Below are 12201 nucleotides of genomic sequence, written 5' to 3' on the forward strand. Positions count from 1 at the left end.
CCATTATATACTTATATCTGTATATAATGGATTGTCATGTACCTAATGTGCCATGTCCTCTACAAGTGGATCTCCACAAACACCCTCCTTTGCATTCCAGAAGAGATCCAAATCTTCTACTTTCAGGTTTAAATTAAACAAGAGTACTTAGTAATGTATGAAGTCAGAGAACTGTTTATTTAACTGCATTGTTTGGTTCCAGTTTTAAAACAGGCGTGGGCAACTTGTGTCCATCCAAATTTTTTGGCCTACAACCCCCAAAATTCTTCACCAGAAGCTATGCTGACTCAGGCTGATGGGGGTTGTAGGCCAAAAATATCTGGAGGACCACAAGTTGCCTATTCCAGCATTAGAAAATCTGATAGTTCAATTTGATCTTCTGTGAACCAGTCCTGGCATTTAAAAGATCTTGCATAATACAGGTGGGAATAACCTCTGCCTGGACCACTGCCAGGCTGAGTAGGTAACACTGAGTTAGTTGGACCAATGGTGTGTCTCAGGTCATAGCTAGATGGGGCGAAATCCCAGGGTGATCCCCAGGATCAACCCTGTGCATCCACATGATGCACAGGGGATCCTGGGATCAGGGAGGGATGATCCCTCCCTTGCCCTGGGATCTCGCCCTCCCCTTTAGCCCCAGTTTTTCCGCAGTCTCGGGCCAAGACCGTGGAATGTGTGGCCGGGTGCCGCAGGTTGACCCGGCTCCTCCCGATTCCTTGCAAGGAGCTATGAGCTGTGCATGGGGTACAGTGCTCCTCAGGAGCGCTGCACCCATTGGGGGTAGGGTGGGGGGAATAGAAAATAATTTAAATTAAAAAATTACTTACCTTTTGCGCATGAGCGTTCATGCGCTGCTGACCCTTTAATAATAATAAAAAATGGTGGGTGCGATGCCTCTCCTTCTGAGGTTGTCATGTGTTGTGTGTAAACAGAGCAGAGATCTCAAAATAAACACATCAAGGGATCTTCCCTCCTTCGTCGGATGCTAACTGGTAGGTCTTGCTAAGGCCTCAGATGTTCATCCCTGGTTTAAACTCTAGTTAGTGAACAAACCAGGATCAACCATATTTGATCATAGTTTATTCTCACAAGCTAAAGTTCAAACAAACTGCAGTTCCCCAAGTTTGACAGCTTTGTAAATGTAATTAAAATTGAAATTTGACTATTTAAAATTGAAAGAAGAATATTTCAGTTTTGACTGGCCCATGAAGCTGGAGGAGAGAGGGAGTGAAAAAGCCTGAGAATCACTGCAGCTCAGCCAACCCATTAAGTCTGAATTGAGTCTTTCTCGCTCAAGTGCTATCTGCTCTCCTCCCCAATGGTAAGGATGTGTTAATATTTACAAACTGAAAAGTACTACTAAAGTCTGGGTGCAATCCTATGCATGTTTAGACAGGAAAAAGTCCTACAACTCCCATGGTGTCTAAACATGCATAGGGTTGGACCCTCAACAGTTTTAATGTGATCACATACATAAAATGTTTCTCTGTTAGCATAATCTTTGGGTTTTTCTAGCTGTCTTAAGATAAAATGGTAATGCACAAAAGGATGTGTGTGTGTGTGTGTGTATATATATATATATATATAAAGAGACTTGATCCAAGATTTTTAAACTCTGCTGGCTTGCAATGATAACAGCACATATAAATTTTGTAATAGGGATATAGCCAGCTAGACTCCTTTGAAATGGCCTAATGAGCCACATGACCAGGCTGTAGAGAGAATCAGTTGTTCTCCTTTGAATCCTCACTGTGAACAGAGTGATTCACACAGTAATGTGTCTTTCTCCTACAGCTAGCAATAACCACTGAACACTGGAAGTCTCCCAATGTGGTTTACTGGAAATCAGAGTGATCAATGAAGCTGGAAGAAACTAAGTTAACTCCTTCCACTGGAATCCTTGCTAGGCTGAGAAGAAAGAGATTTTGATATATTTACATATTACATATCACCAAACTGGAATTCAATAGATCCTTGACAATTCAAAGAACTCTTCCTTTAAAAATAAATAAAAGCAACTTAATCCATCACAACCTAATTTATTATTTATTGTGATATACTTCTGCTTAATAGCAAACCAGGTAATACTGTTTACACTTCTAGGAGACAGATCAGAAAGGAGCAAGGAATCTTATAAAAGAATAAGGTAGGGCAAGGCTTAATACTTGAGATCTACCAGACTGATTTTGTTTTGAATTGACGCCTGAGCAGTGTAGATGTGCAGAAAAGCTAGAAAGTTTGGAAACGTTTAAAGCTCGAGCTTTAATAGCAACAAATTCCCTCCATGCGGAATGGGCAGGGCAGCCCCTCCACCATGTACAATCCTGCTCAGCTAGTCAGTGTGGTGCAAAGATGGGCCCCAGCCATGTGGTTAGATAGTCACTGCCAGCAGGGCGGGGGGAAAGGTATGGAAGCAGCCAATTGGGGCAATGCAAGGGAGTGGAGGAGCTGTGCTGCACGCAAATTTTGAAGGGGGGGATTCACTCTGCATAATCCCCTTTTGCATTGTTCGTGAACCCCTGTGGTGAGGAGAGTGAGGGGCAAAATAGTGGGAAAGGGCCAAACTACTAGCACTCATGGTGACATGGGCTTTACACTAGTCATATTAGAAAATAAGAAATCCCGTTTGAGTAGCATCAATAGTTAACTATAGATCAGGGATGGTGAACATTGAGGCCTCCAGAATTGTACTGCAGTTCCCATCAGCTCTAGCCATCATAACCAACAGCAAGGGATGATGTCAGTTGAAGTCCAACAACATGATGTTTTTAATCAGTATTTTATGCTTGCTGTTGTTCCCCATCTCAATCCAATCAGAGAGGCGGGTAAGATATAAATTATTATTATTATTATTATTATTATTATTATTATTATCATCATCATCTGGAGGGTCATATGTTCCATATATATTGAATTCTCATTAGACCACTCATGGATGTCCGATCGTTATTTTAATTATTATTATTATTTATTTATATAGCACCATCAATGTACATTAAACCTACTGATTAGCATTTTTACAGATTTTGTATCCCTTCTTCTTTACCATTATGTATTTTATTACATCTGTGTACTTATACGATGTAATGGTGGTCTTTTCACTGTAAATAAAGATTGATTGATTGATTTATACATATTAAACACACACACACACACACACACACACACACACACACACATATATATATATATATATATATATATATATATATATATATATATCACACACAGTGAACAGAACTACTGAAAGAGAAGAAAGAATGATTATGTATAAGTGACCTTAGTATGCTCAGCCATGTTACAGAAAATCCTATCCTATTATATACATTGCAAGTGGGACCTGCAAGACAATGAGTGAAATGAGTGGATCTTGCCACTCCATTCTCCACCCCCTCCCCAAGTATTCCACCCCCCTAGTTCTCATAGGCGTTTTTGGTTCCTGACCTGTAACGGCTTAGAGCCTGCTGATACCTCTCTCTTGCACATGGATTGTGCTATTTTTGGCTACATTATGAATGGCACTCACAGCCTGAGCATCCAAAATCGAGGCAATGATATACACAAGATTAAAATGCCAGAACTATACCCACATTCCCTTTTTTACTCCTCAGTGCATGTCTTCTCAGAAAGAAGCCCCACAGAGTGTGATGGGACTTACTCCCATGGAAGTGTGCATAGGACTGTAGACTTAATAAAGTAATAGCTTCTCCCCACTGGCAAAATGGATGTAATACATTTATATTACTAGTAGTAAAGCTTTATTGTTTCAACCAATGGTTACAACAAGCATAGTAAAAGCAATGCTAAAACAAATCGTTAGGGGTGTGCACGGACCCGCTCCGCCCCACCCCCGCTCCGCCTATGTCCACTCCACTCCGCTCGGAGCTCCGGATCCGGATCGGAGCTCCGTTTCCCACCCCATAGGCTTGCATTAAGCTAAAAAACTATACAACTTTTTTTCTGTTAAAGTTAGAAACCTCAAGTTTGGCACCATGACACCTCATGGAGGTATACACACGCACGCCAAGACTCAAGGCAATCCCATCATCCCCTGATTTTTGGGGAATTTATGAAAACCGGGCACCCCATTCACACCCCTTTCCATAGCTCCATCAATTTGCACGTTAAAAAACTCAAACTCGCCACCATGAAAGCTTATCCAGGGGTACACACGCACGCCAAGACTCAAGGCAGTCCCATCATCCCCTGATTTTTGGGGAATTTATGAAAACCGGGCACCCCATTCACACCCCTTTCCATAGCTCTGTCAATTTGCACGTTAAAAATCTCAAACTCACCACCATGATAGCTTGTCCAGGGATACATATGCATGCTGAGACTCAAGGCAGTCCCATCATCCCCTGATTTTTGGGGAATTTATGAAAACCGGGCACCCCATTCACACCCCTTTCCATAGCTCCGTCAATTTGCACTTTAGAAACCTCAAACTCGCCACCATGATAGCTTGTCCAGGGATACATATGCACGCCAAGACTCAAGGCAGTCCCAGCAGTAGAGCCCGGTAAAGGACCAAGGGAGAGGGGGACCTTACCTGCCTCCGTCCGCGGTCCGTCGGCGTCTTCAATTGAGCTCGCGGTTCCACCAGGAAGTCTGGGCCGCAAGCGGCCCAGGCTTCCTGGTGAAACCACGGGCTCAATTGAAGATGCCGACGGACCGTGGACGAAGGCAGGTAAGGGAGAGGAGGGCGGGGAGGGGGGTTACCGGGCCCTGCCGCCGTCGCCGCATGGGCAACAGCGACAGCGGCAGGGCCCGGTAAACCCCACTTACCTTTCCGGCGGAGCTCCGGATCGAGGCGAAGGATCCGCCTTCACCTCGATCCTCTTCACCACGCTCTGCCGGCCCCCCAATCCTCTTCGCCTCCGCCTTAAGGGCAGGCGAAGCCCCCCGCTCTGCTCCTGCTTCTCCGGTCCAATTAGAAGCGGATCACATCCCTACAAATCGTACATTCTGCAAGGTCAGAAATTTTGCTCTATACATTTGGGCTGTAAGAGCAAAGTTGGCCAATGCCAATACGACAGTCTTGTTATTGCATGTAAACAAAAAGTATATTCTTTCTGAATCGGACCAGCTGGACTTATTCTAAAAAAACCACACCCAATCTAAATATTTAGAATGAATTTGAGAATAGACAGGGCAGTAGAACAAATAGTGAGGCAGATCCTCCACTTTGCCACTACGGCAAGGGCAGAGTCTCGGCGCATAAGGAATTTTATTAAAACGCCCTTCTAGCACTGCTGTTTCCATTTGTTGCATCTTTAATCGTGCAAGGGCTGATGTAAGATGAGGGTTAGAAATGTGAAACATTTATACTAGAAGTGAAACAAATTTCCCTCCCATCCATATACTCCCCTGGAATTGTTTATGCTGAATATTAAGTGAGACTTAAATAAATATGTTTTAAGCACTGCACTACACAGCACACAATCCACCTCTAATTAAAGTCAATGGTGAAACTGTCATTGATTTCATGGGGCTTGATTGTGAGCTATGTTACTAATCCATATTTCCTTCTGATATTTATCTGCCTCTCTCTGTTGGGAGGTTTATATGTGCTGGTACAGCACATTGCTGTAGAGGCTCTAACAGAAGCCTGTTATATTTCAAGTCCTTGCTCTCTGCCATTTCCCTTGCCCCTTGCGTGGTCAGCTAATTTGGAAGCACATCAATAGATTGTAGCCTTGTTTCTAGTAAACCAATTGCAGTGAAATAGTAATAAGATCCTTTTCTTTAGTTCATAAATCTGTCTCCCTATAGTATCCACTTTCCTACCTATACAACTTCTGGCCTTTGCCAAACCTGGCAACAAATATTACAATTTTTCAAATTGGGTGAGATCCAGTTCCAACATCAGGAGGAGACCTACACTGGTATATATTACGTTGTTTTGTCAGTCAGTAAATGTAATATGTTATACCAATTTTAAACGTCCTTGGGCACAAGTAGGTATTAAGACGTTTCTTACCATTTTCCTCTCCGGTAGGTATGCAGTACTCTGGGCCACACAATGTATGTTGTTACATTTTTTTTTTCCAATTCCCCATCTGCACAATCCTCTGAGAACAGAAAATGAAAGTGGCTGCAAAGAGGAACACGAGGCAAGAAAGAAGAAAAACGGCTGCTACTTTGAGCGCGGAAACAAAAGAAACACGCCCTGAGGAAGGTGATTGGCTTAGGCCAAACATATGACAAAAAGGAAGCTTTCTTACAATGCAATCGGCCACATAAGAGCTCATACAACGACTTATAAGGATAAGATCCGAAAATAGAACGACAGAAAGGGCAAGCGATAAAACGTTACAAGGCAAGGGTCATGTGGTGCGATAAGACGCAATATGCAATAAAAAATGTTTATAAGTGTAGATCTCCTCCTGGTCTGCCTAATGCACTGCATAGATTTTGAGATCAAACTGATCACGCTGAAACATATCATTTTTAAGCATTTTCTTTAATCATCTCAATTATTATTTTTTAGCATTTTGATCATTTCCCCCCCCCCCCACCAACCATATATATACCATTTTCTTCCCCAAACTGTGTTCTTTTTGGCAGGATTCAGTTTGAACAAGAGAGAAACTCAGATCACTAGTAAGCAGGGAAAGTTCATGCTATTTGAAGATTCTAAAGCACTTTCCTTTAAAAGACAACATCTAAAGAGCTAAACTTTCACAAAAGAAGCATGGCCTTGGGAGAAAGGTTAGCACAGCATATTAAGCATTCCTCCAAAAAAGAAATATATAGAGAAGCTTCTCTTGAAGGAAAAAAAAAGTCAGTGCAAGAGACTATGCAGTGAGTAGACAATTCAAATGTATTAGTACTAGACTCTACATTTCTCTCATTAATGCATAACATTTCCCCCCTCTATTCCCCAAGGGAACTCTTTTGTAACTTTTAAATGTATTACACTGCTTAGTGCAGTACTCATTAGAAAGAGATTGCTACAAATACTTTGAGCAAGGCAATGCTTTTCAACGCCAGCATCCTCTCCTAATGGTGAATTAAATCTTACCCTGCATCTCCTTCACTTCTGCTCGTTATGTCAGGGCAAAATGAATTAAATTCTTGGATATGGACGTCTGATTTTTATCCGTACACCTTGGCTGGAAATGTCACCATATTTTTCACTGGAAATAAAGCATCAATCTGCCACTTTGACAGATGAGAACTCTGTGATAACCTTGCGCCAGCAACTGTGGAACCTGTTCTGCACAAATAGGATTTACAATGCAGCTCTAATTGATTATCTTATCTCACACCCAATGATGGCCAACGTGGAATTATTTCCTTCTCTAAATCTGGCTTTGGGGGCAGAGCTGAGGAGGCCAACCAGAGGTGGCAAACCTGTGTCAGGAGCGTACCACTTTGGACTGCAGAAGTTGGCTGACATAATTGAATGATCAGCCACATAGAAAAGTTCTACCCTCCTAGAAAACTCGATGTCAGGAAGATCTCCCAGATATACTAGCTCTAAGTGTAGGGATGTTTCTATGTGTAAGTTGGGAGCACACACCAAATGCAGTCTAAAGCATTACTGTCTGGACTAGGTTAACCACCCCAGTGGCCCTGATCAGAAGATACCTTAAACCACAGCTTTAACACAGCTTTTTGCCTTATTCACCATGGTTAAAACCATGGTTTAAGGTGTCTTTTGAAAAACGCCAGTGAGAACTAGGCTAGTGTAGGGATATAGGCAAACTTACTTTTCTGTTTTGCTTTTTCTCCTGCTTTTTTATATATACAGGAGAGAGAGAGAGAGAGAGAGAGAGAGAGAGAGGCCTTAGCTAGACCTAAGGATTATCTCAGGCAAATGGAGGGGTCGTCCCTGCCTGCTCCCGGTATCCCCTATGTGTCATTTGGATGTACAAGGATGACCCCAGGATGATCCTGGGATAAACCTTAGGTCTAGCTAAGGCCAGAGAGAGATTTCGTTATTTCTGGATATGAAGAACCTTATGAATTTTTGGAAATACTTAACAAAAATGAACTCAGCTGAAATTCTCACTTTTCTACACCAGTCAAATTCAACAGGTACAGCTAATCCCAGCATGGAGATGTGCCTGCCACCTGCCATATAGCTGTTAAAGATGAGAGGAAATCAATGAATTGAACTGTCAGGGGGAAAAGAGGTGTCAGCCCTTACAAGAATGGCATGACTGAATGCATAGCAATTCAAACCCAAGCATTTAAGAAGACCCAAGCACTCAAAGCCCTGGGCCTGGAGGGACAAAGTTGCCAGTTTCTCCCATATTCAGGTTTTTCTCGCTCTTTTAAATCTCAAGTTTGTTTTGTCCTGAATATGGAGAATTTTGCTAAATTCGCTTTTGGACAGTTCCTTTAAATTCTTTGGAAATAAAAACAGAGTTCTTTCTTTCAAGAGCAAGGTTGAGGAATTTGTGGCCCTCCAGGTGGTTTGGCCTACAACTCCCATCATCCCTAGATGGCACAGCTAATGCCTGATAAAGAGATCTGGAGATCTCAAAAGCTTGAACATTTTTTGTAATAAAAAAGCAATTTTGTTATTAGAAAACAACTTTTTATTGCACACACAGGGATTACACACACACACACACACACACGGCCTGTTCAGACAACACTTCATGCTCTGTGATTAACAAAACGGTGGTTCTCTAGGGTTAGCACTAACCACAAGCTGTGCTGTCGCACACAACACTTTAAGCCATGGTTAGAGTCACTAACCCTGCTGCAGATGGTCCGACTGTGGTTAGTGACTGAGCAGAGTTTAGCAAAATGAATTGCACAAGGCACTTTAAACCGTGCTACTTAACCAAAAGCCTTAACCAGAAGAACATTTGCCAGAATTTTACTGCAATTTCAGTAACTTTTGGATAAACTACATTTCACTGGGCCCGTTTTACTAGGGCTGTGCATGGAATCCCCAATCCGCTTCGTGGCCCGATCCGGAAAATCGTGGCCCGACCCTCTTCGCGCCGCTCCGCCCATCTCCCGCTCCATGGAGCGAGATCTGGCTTCACTGCTGTCGCCACATGGACGGCAGCAGTGCCACCGCCGCAAGATAAGCCACCCCCCCCTTACCTGAGTCTGTCGTCACGGGCTTCAATTGAAGCCCCAGCTTGAAGCTGGAAGAGGCCTTGGCTTTCACTTCCGGCTTCAACCGGGGCCTCAATTGAAGCCCGTGATGGACGCAGGTAAGCGTCCCTCCTCCCTGCTCCCTTACCTGGTGCCTGCTGCCGCTGCTGCATAGATGGTGGCGCCAGTGGCACCAGTTAGGCTAGCCCCCCTCCCCCTAACCTAATCCATCACCGGCTTCAATTGAGGCCCCGGTTGAAGCCGGAACTTCCGGCTTCAACCAGGGCCTCAATTGAAGCCTGCGACGGATGCAGGTTAGCGTCCCTCCTCCCTGCTCCCTTACCCGGCACTGCTGCTACTGCTGCTGCCGCATGGATGGCGGTGCTGGCGGCACCAGATAAGTCCCTCTCCCCCCCCACTTACCTGCAGGCAGAGCTCCGGATTGAGGTGATCCTCTTCGCCTCAATCCACAGCCCCCCGACTCTCTTCGCCTCCGCCTTTTCTGGAGGTGAATCAGGCTGCCTCACTCCTGCTTCTCTGAACCAAAGAGAAGCGGAGCACAGTCCTACTTTTTACACTGGCTGTCAATGTGATGGAGTGGGGAGAGAGGAAGAGACCAGACCCCCCTGCATTCCTTTTTCTCATTGCTGAAGTAGTGCTACCCCTGAAGGCTACCCCTGAAGGAAGAGGGTAGGAGGATCAAGGGAGGGGCTGGTTATCATGTGAATGGCTGGGTATGTGAAGGAGTTAAGGTCGTGACATGGTCAGCTTCACAAGTTCAGTTGGTGTTAGATTGGCTTTTGATAATTAATGGAACTATGTGTTTTGTGAGCCCGTTTAGTGCAAGATGGGGATGGAGATAAAACCACTAGGGATGGACGGACTCACTGCCATTCATTCTCATTGGGCACTTCCCGAGCCATTGCCACCTGCCCCTGCACCACAAAAGCTGCTGGACAGCTGGCAAGCACCTGACAAGTGCCATGCGGGCTATCTGTTCCCTTAGCTAGCCACCATTTTGCATAAAAACAGCTGACTCAGGTTTTTCTGGAAACGTAATCCAGCATAAGTGGCAGCTGCAATGGGCTATATTATAATATTACAGAAATGAATGGACCATTTACACAAGATGGTGGTTTGCTAAGTGGATAGGGCCACTGCTGGATGCTTAGCAAGTGGGTCCAGTAAGCGGCAGCCGCTTTGCGAATGGGGTCTGGGAGACCAGGTGAGAGGGGAGTCCTCTAGACTCTCGGACTCCCACAACATCCACCTCTATTCATTTCCATTATTTACCACAGAATGATAACATGTACCTTGGCAGATGGTAAATGTCCCAAACAAACCCTATGGGCCTGTTCAGACAGCATGCTAAGCCATGGTTAGTCCACAAACTCTCTTGTAGCAAATGGTTAGTGAGTGTGTTTAAACTGTGGTTATGTAGCCACCACGAATAAGAATGGTTCACATGACATGCTAAACCATAACATTTAGCTCAAAATGCTTAGCCATCATGGCCTAGAGTGTCGCCTGAACAGGATCAACGACAGAAACGTTTCGGATACTTGCTGGCAAACTTCAAAAACTATCAAGTGCCTTAAAGAAATGAATCCGTTTCACCCAATGTTCTGACTTTTTTCCCATTTGCCTGAAATAAATATTAAAGTATTACAGGCAAAAGTCAAATCCAACATATTTCAGGCACTGTTACGTAGCACACACACTTTCATAGCAGAAGGCTCTCAGAATGTGGAATCGCCACACAGTTGTCTGTGAAATGTATTGTAATTAAAGCTAATAAAGCACAGTATGTTGCCTGGACTGACTTTTAAAGATATACCAATTTTCTGTGAATGAAACTGACCAGAAAGATATTTCTAAAACAAATGGACTCTCATCCACTATCTGTTTAGAATATATAAACTCAGCCTTATGTCAGAATCAATGTTTATGCTTCTTTATCTCCCCCACCCCCACCAACAGTATCCAACAGGCAAAGAGCAGTTTGCTACTTAATGAGTTATAAATGATCTAATTAACTGTCCCCTTGCAGTTGTCTTCACACTTCAGTAGTGAAATGGTTATTTACTGAGCTAAATATTTGATAGTAATTGTAATAACTCATTTACAGCACAATCCTATGTATGCCTACTCAGATGTTAGCCCCACTGAATCCGTTCCCAGAAATGTGTGAGTAGGATTACAGCCTTAGTAATTGTTAAAATATGCATTTAAAAATATGGAATGAAGAAATGTTTTACACACCCCAAAACGTCTTAAGCTTTAAAAAATAAAAATAAAAATTCAACTGTTGCTTAAATCTTTCATGTAACCACTGAGTAATTATACTCCCCTGAGAAAAGAGGGTGAAGAAGAGACCATCTGTTCAGATAGACTGTGTCTGAGAGTGTTACCATCCTGCTGTCTTCGTTCCACCTGTCTGCCTGGTTCAGAAAAGCTTCTGGAGGAAGAGAATGCTCTCTCTATGCAGGACTAGACCTCTGGCATGCCATTTGTTACTGGGGACTCCCTGCCACCTGGCAAGACCTTCCCTCAGCTCTTGGGGAACTGGTGAAGAAAAAAGTGGGCTGCCTGCTGGGGTGGGGGGTAGGACCAACACCAAAAGGGTAGCACCAAAGGGGTTGTCCTTTGGAGGAGAACCATTTCGGGGTGGTGGGGTGTAAGAGCCACCCTTCTAACTACAGACTGATTGGCTTTTGCGATTTGTGTGTGGGAGTGATTTTCTCTTTTAGGTCCAATTATGTGCCTAGGAGAGAGGAGATGAGGCCAAGTGGGGGATCCGGGGAGGGCAATTAGTGTGGTGATGACTAGGAGGAGGTATATTGGTAGGAGAGCTAGTAAGGTAAGGGGAACCCAGCCCAGACAATTAATGACTGCACCATGTTCTGACCCTCCCTACAGCTACAGGTTTGGTGGTTTATTTATTATTTTTATTTACAATATTTATATACCACTCCCCACTCAAAAATTTGGAGCAGTGTACAAGATAAAATAAAATAAAAACAGAATAAAAACACATTACAAAAGTTTTTTTTTAAAAAAGCAAAATGCAAAGTAAACCATGGCTGGTCATCAAAGGAAGGCTTCCTGGAACAAAGACATTTTCAGGAGCCACTG

The sequence above is a fragment of the Elgaria multicarinata genome, chromosome 5, assembly GCF_023053635.1.
Source record: "Elgaria multicarinata webbii isolate HBS135686 ecotype San Diego chromosome 5, rElgMul1.1.pri, whole genome shotgun sequence".
Classification (NCBI taxonomy): domain Eukaryota; kingdom Metazoa; phylum Chordata; class Lepidosauria; order Squamata; family Anguidae; genus Elgaria; species Elgaria multicarinata.